Consider the following 10,438-nt stretch of genomic DNA (forward strand, 5'->3'; position numbering starts at 1 on the left):
ATTTTACTTAATATGGGTGAGTAATTTACTCTCATGCTCTATATTATTTTAAATAAGTTCATGTTGCAAAAATAATGATGATTATTATTTTTATTGCCTATGACGATGTGAGTAGTGTATAACTTGTTCATAACTCCTTCATTTAGAATCAGTGCCATATAAAATATACATAAGGATAATTCATTATTAGAGTTTAAAATATACTATTTTCCAAACCTCAGAAATTTATCAAATCTGCTAATAAAGCCGCAATAATAGCAACAATGTTTTCCTTCTACTGTAATTCTTTTATAATAATAATGCTTTATTTTTATTATCATCATTTATAAATAGAGACCAAGTATTTTCCCCTCAATCACAAACCTAAATGATATGGTACATTACTGACTACTTCATCAGTTTATAATTCAAAATCAGATGTGCTCCATTTAAATAACACAATGAGAAATCAAATACTTATAAAAAATCATGTTCTAATATATTTTAAATAAATAAATTAAAATAGCAGGTTCACACTTACAGAACAAGTGAACATTATGATGGAGGTGAAAAATTGAGTCCAAAAACAGATTTCACAATCAGGATTTCAAGAAGTTGATAATCTGAATGGAAGTGATATATTTAGAGGTCATGGAAAGTATTTTGACAGAATTTTACTTTTAATATACTTTTTTTTTTTTTTTTTTTTTTTGCGGTACGCGGGCCTCTCACTGTTGTGGCCTCTCCCGTTGCGGAGCACAGGCTCCGGACGCACAGGCTCAGCGGCCATGGCTCACGGGCCCAGCCGCTCCGCGGCATGTGGGATCCTCCCGGACCGGGGCACGAACCGCGTCCCCTGCATCGGCAGGCGGACTCTCAACCACTGCGCCACCAGGGAAGCCCTACTTTTAATATACTTTTAAAGTTGACTAATAAAATACACAGATATAATGCAAGCAGTCACATTTTTGAGGATTTTTTTAAAAAGTCTTTACTTGCCTCTTTTAGGACAAGAATGATTCATGAATTAATGAATAGCTGCATTTTGCTTCACTATTAGCTAAGACCACATCCTTCTCTGTAAATGAGAATAAAACCATCCATGGAGTTCTTTGTAGGATGGTAGCCAAGAAATTTGTTGTATTGAATGCAGAAGGAAAAGGAATTGTTTAGGGTGACCCAAGGGTGTATAACTAGGCGTAATGGCATGAAATGAAATAAAAAGAAAATTTAGGCTGATCTTCAGATCGATGTCTAAGTTTATTAGGATACACGACTCTCTCCCAAGGGAAATGGTTAAAGCCTCATTATTTCAGTCTCTTAAAGTTAACCAGGCAGAATACTCCAGGACATAATGTAAAAAATAATCCTGTATTGTCAGAATCTGATGGAAGAGATGATCTAACAAGTCTTTTCCATCATTAATTTCCATGGTCATGAACTAGTTATTATGGCTGCAATTAGCACTGTTTAAAGGAAAGTGCAATTTCAATACTGCAACTAGCTTCCCTGGAGCTAAAAATCCTGGACCTAATTCAGAGTAAAAACAAGAGGAGGAGGACTGGAGCCAAACCAAACTACAATAAATATACTTAGAAGTGACAAAAGAAGGAAATTCTGATATTGTCAGTGCTACTATACATGGCTGTTTAGTTCTTTGTTTTTCTTTCTTTTTTTTTATAAAGGAAACTTTGGTGGCAGTGCCAGTATTATTCTTTTTCATTCATGAATTATCTTGATTCACTGATTTATTTTCAAGTTTGGGGATGATGAGTGGAGAATATAAGGGTTGACTCTCTAGTTAGCCACTTGAAATTTGTCCAGGTCTTCATTCTCTTCATTTGTATGTTATTTTATCAAACAATTTCTAAAAGACTCAAAATGCACAAATGAATTCTCAGTGAGTCTGTAAAATTAAACTGCCCAGAGTAATGGAGCACAGGATTTCTAAATCAGCCCACACCCTTAGTAGCTATCCATGTGATAATTTTTTTTACTTATTTAATTTTTCTTCAGCTATTTGTGAATTATTTTTATTCTCTTTTTTATCATGCAAAAATGGGAGAAGTGAAAAGAAGCAGCTCCAGATTATTGACTCTAATTCTGAAAAATAATTTTCAAAAGAAGAATAATATTTGACTATCATATGTTCTAAAAGTAAATATTTCAGAAAGGCAAAATGAACACTGAATTGCAAAGGAGTTTCTCAAGGAAAAGAGAACCATTTTCATAACTATGATCATAGAATTCTATCGAATGCTTGTGGAAAGGCAGAAAAAGCACTTAGCTGATTATGCTTTTAGTAATAAAGAACAAACTGCCTTCATTTTCCCCCAAATTGTTCAAACAAAATGATTCTTATGTTTTTGAACTCCACAGTTATTACCAAGCCACAGTCTCTGCCCTCAAAAAGTACATAGTTTAATGGGCAGGAGGAGATAAAAACATGCACTGAATATAGCATCAATTATAAGCAACTAGTTTAATAAATACAACTATATGTGACAGAAAGATTAATTTGCCTGACTGGTTCAAGGATAGAGCCACGGTTTGCTAATCTGTGACTGTGTGTGTGTGTGTGTGTGTGTGTGTGTGTGTGTGTGTGTGTGTGTGTGTATTGTGAAGATATGAAAAGGCATTTCTACAAGTTGGGGCAGAATGAACAATTACATGGAAAAAAATGAAGTATATAATGTGTTTGGGGAATAACAGTTGTATGTTGACAAAGAGAGGAGTTTAGAAATGAGTGGTAAGAAAAAGGTAGAAACAACAGAACAAGGATTCTGAATATTATGGATTTCATTCACTGGCAATAGAGAACCATTAAAACGTGTGTTTTTCATTTGTTTATTTAGCTGGAGACTACCATTGTCAAATATACATACTGCAAAGATTACTTTGATGAAGAGAATGGTAAGAAAAGGTTGCTGAAATCATGGAGATCAGTTAAAAGGCTAATGCAACAATGCAAAGAAAAGGGTGGGTGTTTTTCTTTTCTCCAAATTTCTTCAAATTGAATTTGGCCTCTGCAGACCCATCAACAAAACTAAAAAATATTGCCAGATCTTAGATAATTATGAGTCTTTCTGTTATAATTCAGGGGAGATCAAATGTAATTAAGCTGAAAGAGATAAAAGAAAGTTTATCCATGTCACTTATGGGGAGACCAACAGCACAATAACCTTGGCAGAATTACATACAACATCAACAATGTGTAGTATTTCGAAAGGCTATCAAATGTAAGCAGAAATCACCCTGTAATCTAAGGTACTAAGTACAAAAATTTGCCTAAGGAATTTCAGCTGCCTTTGTGAACTTAACAGGGCAAGAATGGGATCTAGTGCATTTGCTCAACTAATATTAAACTAGAAAACTTGAGAGGCAAAGCTTGGAAGACCACAGGGGGGCACTTTTACTGAAAGCAACATCATTCATTATGAAAAAGGAGCACCTCAAAAATACTTCTGAAGGAAGAAAAATGTATTTTTCTATGATCACTTTGAGAGACTTCTTTTTTCAGTCATATTTTGTCTGATGGCAGGCATATGAGCTTAGCAACATGAACATTCATGTGGCTATGGGCATCTTTAATGGAACATTCTTTTAATCATTTTTGAAACCACCTCTATCACTGAGTACTACCTCGGTATGAACTTTTTGTTTTTAGCAGTTGCTATATACATTGATGATTTATTTTAAACTTTTCAACTCACCTTTATCACAAACACTGGGACTTTCCCAAAGCCTATTACTACAGAGTAAACCTTACTACAGGGGTTGCTTAAACATCATCAGTGAAGGTATTTTCACCCATCAGATGTTTCTACAGCAATTGCTTCTGCAATTATTATCAAGCAAGCTCCAGTATGCTTAATGCCACAAATTGTTTATGTAGCCTCTTTGTGTATCCCAAAGAAAATATATACACTTTCCTAAAAGCTTTCTAGAACCTACTGGCACCTCATCCACTTCAGATGACCTTGAATCCCAAGGTCATCAGAGAACACTGAAGAGAATAAATACAAAAACTGTTACAAATTTCTCAACACCTACATACATATAAACTTCCCTTCACTTACATTCATTTTTCTCTCCTTTGTTCCACTTTCATTAGAAGAGATGTTCTATGTGCACGTGGAAGCTGTTAAATTTCACAAGGTACCCAGAGCTAAAAATGAGTAGAAAGCAGGGCACCTTCAAGGACAAGCACTTCCAAATCATGGGGCAAAACTGGTACACTCTTTGTGTCTCACCTAATACTGTTCCCCAGTCATCTCTCTTGACTTGTGAAACTTAATGACATGAGAGACAACTGAATTTAGGACAAGATTATTAAATATTGCACTGGATAAAGATATTTCTTTAAAAATTATATATATATATATACATCTATATATAATGTTTCTATTTGAAATGGACTTTTTTTGTTGTTTTTGTTGGTTTTTTTTTTGCGGTACGTGGGCCTCTCACTGTTGTGGCCTCTCCCGCTGCGGAGCACAGGCTCCGGACGCGCAGGCTCAGTGGCAATGGCTCACGGGCCCAGCCGCTCCACGACATGTGGGATCCTCCCGGACCGGGGCACGAACCCGTGTCCCCTGCATCGGCAGGTAGACTCTCAACCACTGTGCCACCAGGGAAGCCCTATCTTTTTTTAAGATGTATTTTGTATGTTTCTTTTATGTTATGTGCTTTTCAAGTGTCTACTTCTCTTGTGAAGTAGGTATGATTATTCTGTTTTTGCAGATAAGAAAACTAAGGTTGAGTCTGATTAATCCTGGTAATGAAGTGTAAGTCCAAGAAAGCCCTTAGCAGACCACCATCACTGGCCTGGCTAACGTCACCATAAAGCAGTGCTGCAGGCATGACAGCAGGTCTTAGACATCATCTCAGTGACTGAGCAGGGAGGAAGGGACCCAGCTGTCACTCACCACTGAATCTCCCTCAATTCTGGAAAATCGAGCCTGGAACCAGTGGCAGAGGTGAAGTGCAGAGGAATCAGCAGTTCAGTGACCTCATTCATGACATTTTCCAGTAGTATCTACTGTAAAAAGTACTTCATATATAATCAAATAAATGACACTGTGAAAGTTATTTTTGTGCAGAAGACTGCCATAAAGAAGGTAAATCAGGAAGCAACTTGGTGGTATAGAAGTGGAGAAACTAAGTAGTTTGATGTTATTGAAGGGAATTAGGTACAACAGCAGCTGTTACAGTAAGTCCCCTACATAAGAACAAGCTCCATTCCGAGAGTGAGTTCTTAAGTCCAATTTGTTTGTAAGTCCAACAAAGTTAGCCTAGGTACCCAACTAACACAATCGGCTATATAGTACTGTACTGTAATAGGTTTATAATACTTTTCACACAAATAATACATAAAACACAAACACAAAAAATAAACATTTTTAATCTTCCAGTATAGTACCTTGAAAAGTACAGCTGTACAGTACAACAGCTGGCATACAGGGGCTGGCATAGAGTGAACAGGCAAGAAGAGTTACTGACAGGAGGAGGGAGAGGAGGTGGGAGATGGTAGAGCTGAAGAACTGTTAGCAATAGGAAACGGAGGGCAAGCTGCCCGTGACAATGTATGCCAGACATGTGAACTGACTGCGTGATTGGACATACGAACACATGTTCACATCTTTGAAAGTTCGCAACTTGAATGTTCATATGTAGGGGACTTACTGTATAGATGGTGTTCCAGTTCAAGGCATTAACTACGTAGCAGATCATGACCATCATAGGTGTTAACCACACCAAATTACCAACACCACCACCAACATAATGAGAATGGGAAAAAGGTGAATTCAATGACTGGCCCCAGGAAAGCAACCCAATAACGCCATTCTTACTGCAAACAGTGGTGATTGTCACCTTGCTAGATGTGAAGACACTATGACCCTCAATCATGATATACTAAGCCTCCCTGGGCAGTGATGGAGGGTGCTGACAACTATGCCATGGTTAAGGTAAAGGAAGTAGACCAGTTAGACACTAGGGTCACAGATTAATGCTCTGCAGAGGGCCTCTTTACCAATGACAGCCTAAAGAGGGCATCAATAAAGAGAATGAGTAAAATGGAGAAAATGAAACCCAGGAAAAGCAGCCACCTCAATTTTGGTACTGCTACATCGTCAATTACCTGCCCAGACATCCAGAAAACTATAAATTACAAGATGACGAAAAGAAGAAATGTAGCACATTAATCATCTGAAAAAATTCTTAGCCCAGAAAACCCTAAACTTAGCCAAGAAAACCTTAAATTCTTGCTACTCAAACTGTGATCCAGGGACAAGTGTCATCAACAACTCCTAGGATTTTGTTAGTGATGCAGAAAACTCAGGCCCCACTTCAGACCTACTAAATCAGAATCTGCAATTTAACAAGATCCCTAGGTGAACATGTATACACGTCAGGCTTAAGAAGCACTGCCTTAATTCACAAGAGGGCAAAAAGTTATTAGCATCAGATCCACCAGATGAGCAAAATACTTCTGCTCTGAGGCTGTGCAAGGGATTATTGATTAGACGCTGCCTTAGCAACTTTAACCTCATCCAGTTTTATCATTCAACTGGAAGTAACTGACATAAAATTACAGCAATGAGATTTGAGCTAAAGGAGATGGAAAGAGCTCAGATGTTAGAAAAATATTTAGAAGTATAAATTTCTAAAGACTACTATCTTTGAAACCTTTCAGTTGATTCAATAAATCTTAAAATAAAAAGTAAAATAATGATAATATAAGAAAAAAGTATATGAAAATAAGTAATCCTTTTGTTATTCTTGGCAACCAAATTTTCCACGTAGGAGACAGACTCTACAGATATAAGATTTAAGATACTAGGTTAAAAAAAAACAGAACCTCAAAACCCCATGAACTTCTAAATTTGAATTGGAACTATTGTTATGAACTCATGATGCCTATCTTTAAAATGTAATATTCCTTAAATATAACAAATAAATGCAATGTATGATTCTAATATGGATCCTAGATTGGAAAGTAATTGCTATGCAGGATTGCTAATTAGTTCAAATTAGAATAATTGAGCTAGCAAATGTCAAATATAGGATATATTTTAGAGAATACTATTTTATCATTATTTTAAATTTGATATTTCTAATATGGTTATCTATGATAATATTCTTATTCCTAAGAGACATATGGTGAATCTAGGAAATGTACAGGATAAGTTGCTGTATGTGAAAGTAAAGATGCTATCAAACACAGCTGGAGTTGCATCATAAACTCCCTTGAAAAGGTTCCCACAAGGTCAAAGGTGAAAAAATACGAGTATTGATAAGAATAACCACTGCAATATATTAGAACATAATATAGCTAATTCTACGAGTTTGTAAAGATACAAAAATATATATTTTTAAATTCCCAGTCTTCGCTTTAGGAAGATATATAGAATTAACTTGTTGTTTAAAAACTGGTAAATGAAAGGAAATAACCAGACATTTATCCTGACAACGACATCAGAGACAGCCAACAAATTATTGAGGACATGTTTCTCTCTATGGAAATATTGCAGCTAAAAAACACAGAAAAAAACATAGAAAAATACCATTTTTCAAACTCCTAATGAAATCCTGAATTTAGGCAATGGTAATGAATGGCCACTGGCATCATAAAAACAAAGACAACTAGCTAATTTGTACCTCCTGATGGAAGTACACAATCCACCTATGAAGCATTCTTGCCAAAAATATCTAACCTGAATCTAGTTCCAGTTCCAAGAAAGAAAGAAAGGAAGGGAGGAAGGGAGGGACGGAGGAAGAGAGGGAAGGAAGGAGAGAGGAAGGAAGGAAGGAAGGAATGGAAAATAAAGAAAAGGCAGGGAAAGGAAAGAGACAGAAAGGGAAGGAGGGAGAAGATGAACAAAAGAATGGAAATGAAAATTTTTTAAGTACTTGCTGTGTGCTCATTGACTAGATAACTAGAACTGTCTGCATTACCTACATAGCAGAAGTTCTGTTATTGTATTTATATAATAATGTCTCTTTCTGATAATATTTTTTCTTATGTCTAGATTTTTTTAAGGCACCTTTAGATTTCACGTTCTCATATACAGTCAAGTTGAACAAGTTGCAATTTTTGAGAACTACATTTTAAAGTTGCAATTTAATTTTTAAAATGATTTTCAAGTGTCAAAAAGTAAGCACCTGTAAATTAAGGACTTAAATAGCAACAACAGCAATACCAACGCTAAAATCAATAGTGGGAGTATAAGAAGGATAACGTTTGAGAATTCAGTCATTGAACTGAATGAGGAAACATGAGCTAGGCCTTCAGAAATAACAGATGTTATAAGGAAGTTGAGAGGGAATTTTAGAATTAATATCAAAAACAGGTCAAGCTTGGATGTTCAATAGAGACAAAATATAGCCCATATAAAATATTTGATCAGAATTTTATATAGAGAAAACTGACAAATGATAATTCTCTACTTTCATGAATTTTCACAAATGTAACCAGCACCCAGCTTAAGAAAATAAGCAGCACCCTAGAAGCCCTTTTCCTGGGAGTGATGAAAGTAAGAACCAAAAATGGAAAATCAGCATGATGATGTTACCTTTAGTACAGGATAAAAAGAAGAGAGAAGTAAAGGAGGTAAAGATGGAAGGAAGGAAGGAAGGAAAAAAGGAAGGAAGGGAGGGAGGGAGGGAGGCATGGAACACCTGGGGGAAAACACCACCTTCCTATCCACCCTAAGGTCTTGAAAAATTTCATTTCTCAGGGAGTGGAGGGAGGATTTGGACTGGATGTTTCCACCTCTACCCAAGGTTCTCTGCAGATTAAGTACCAGCAGAAATGCAGTTGGACAAACACACAAAGCAGATACATTCAGACTTGCCTCATCCAGATGGAGCTGGAAAAGATGCAGATGGAGCCGAGTCACAAGAGGGCTTGAGTGGAACTGGAGCGAGCGTCCAGCACTAGTGCCAGGGGTCGGCATCTCGAGCCTGACCACAACAAGCAGCTCTTGACACGCATTCAGCAGCTTCAGGAACAGGAGGCCGAGGTGGACGAGAAGATGAAAGAGCAGCTGGAGCGCAACAGATTGCGTAAGCAGAGCCTGGACGCAGACAGCGAGAACCCGCGGGAGAAGGAGGGCCTGGCAGAAGCCAGTGAGACCATCAGTGCTTTAAAGGGGAAGATCTCGGAATGGTAGTCGAGTGCAGAGCTAGGAGGTGCAGGTGAAGTTCCTAGAGTCTGAGAAGCAGAAGCTGAAGGTGCGTGCAGCTGGCCTTGCAGCACACACGGGCAAAAAAAAAAAAAAAAAAAAAGGCCGGAAGCTATTCAGAAAATTTAGGAATTCCAGGCCGGCCAAGAAGTGAGAGCAGACCAGGAGCATAAGATTAAGGATTTGGACGGGCTTCCCTGGTGGCGCAGTGGTTGAGAGTCCGCCTGCCGATGTGGAGGTTCGTGCGGGTTCGTGCCCCGGTCCGGGAAGATCCCACATGCCGCGGAGCAGCTGGGCCCGTGAGCCATGGCCGCTGAGCCTGCGCGTCCGGAGCCTGTGCTCCGCAACGGGAGAGGCCACAACAGTGAGAGGCCCGCGTACCGCAAAAAAAAAAAAAAAAAAAAAAAAAAAAGATTAAGGATTTGGAGCATCAATTATTCCTGCTGCGATGCTGAAGAACAGGAAGTCTGAGCGGTGCCGCTGCGCAAGATGGCGGGAGCTAAACGAACTGAGGGAAGAGAAGCCTCCCCGCCGGAGAAGTGCGAGAACAACAAACAGGCTGCTCAGAGAAAAACCGGAGGGGCTGCAGCGAAGGCTGGGACGTCAGGAGATGCAGGAAAATCTGCTGAATCTGGAGCCAGAGAAGGCGAGGCTGCTGGCGAAGCTGCAGAGCTGGGCGAGACTGGACCAGGCCCTGGACTTGAACATTAGGACCCGGGAGACAGTTCCATGTTCTTTGTTGGGTCTCAGCAGAGAGAGCTTGCCCTGAAAGACAGGAGCAGCTCCATCACCAGCAGCGTCCCGGGCTGGAGAAGGTCAGGCAGCTGTTCGAGGAGGAGGTCCGCCAAATCAGCAGTCAGCTCCTGGAGGAGAGGAAGAAGCCGGAGACTCGGGAGGCGTGGCCCAGAGACCGGAACTCGTCATGCTGCTGAAGAAGGTGAGGAAGACGAGGCCCAGAGAGCGACTTGGCCGGAGCCCTTAGCGAGTAAGGGGCAGCCTCCCGCCTTCGTTTCTTACCCAGACCCTGTGCAGCTTCCCTTCCGGGTGCACTTCTGTCCCTCAGAATCCCTGCCTTTGCCTTTGAGCATCTCCCTTCCACCTTCCCACCTGTACTTGGGCGGTACCTTGAAAGGAGCAGCTCCGTTGCTACCCGCTTCCGGCCGCCATCGAGTGGATGCTTCGGAACATCAAAAGTGCTTTCTGCGAGACAGTGGATACAGGTCTGTCCATTTCTGATGCTATGACTTAAAATTAGGAACTTGGAAAATGGT

At 39.3% G+C, this 10,438-nt stretch overlaps 1 pseudogene; it reads left to right on the top strand.

Moving 5' to 3' along the window:
• The first annotated feature begins 8,652 nt into the window (after nucleotides 1-8,652).
• On the top strand, nucleotides 8,653-10,099 carry LOC132426269 (mitotic spindle assembly checkpoint protein MAD1-like; annotated as a pseudogene).
• The last annotated feature ends 339 nt before the right edge of the window (nucleotides 10,100-10,438 follow it).

The sequence above is a fragment of the Delphinus delphis genome, chromosome 5 (assembly GCF_949987515.2).
Source record: "Delphinus delphis chromosome 5, mDelDel1.2, whole genome shotgun sequence".
Classification (NCBI taxonomy): Eukaryota; Metazoa; Chordata; class Mammalia; order Artiodactyla; family Delphinidae; genus Delphinus; species Delphinus delphis.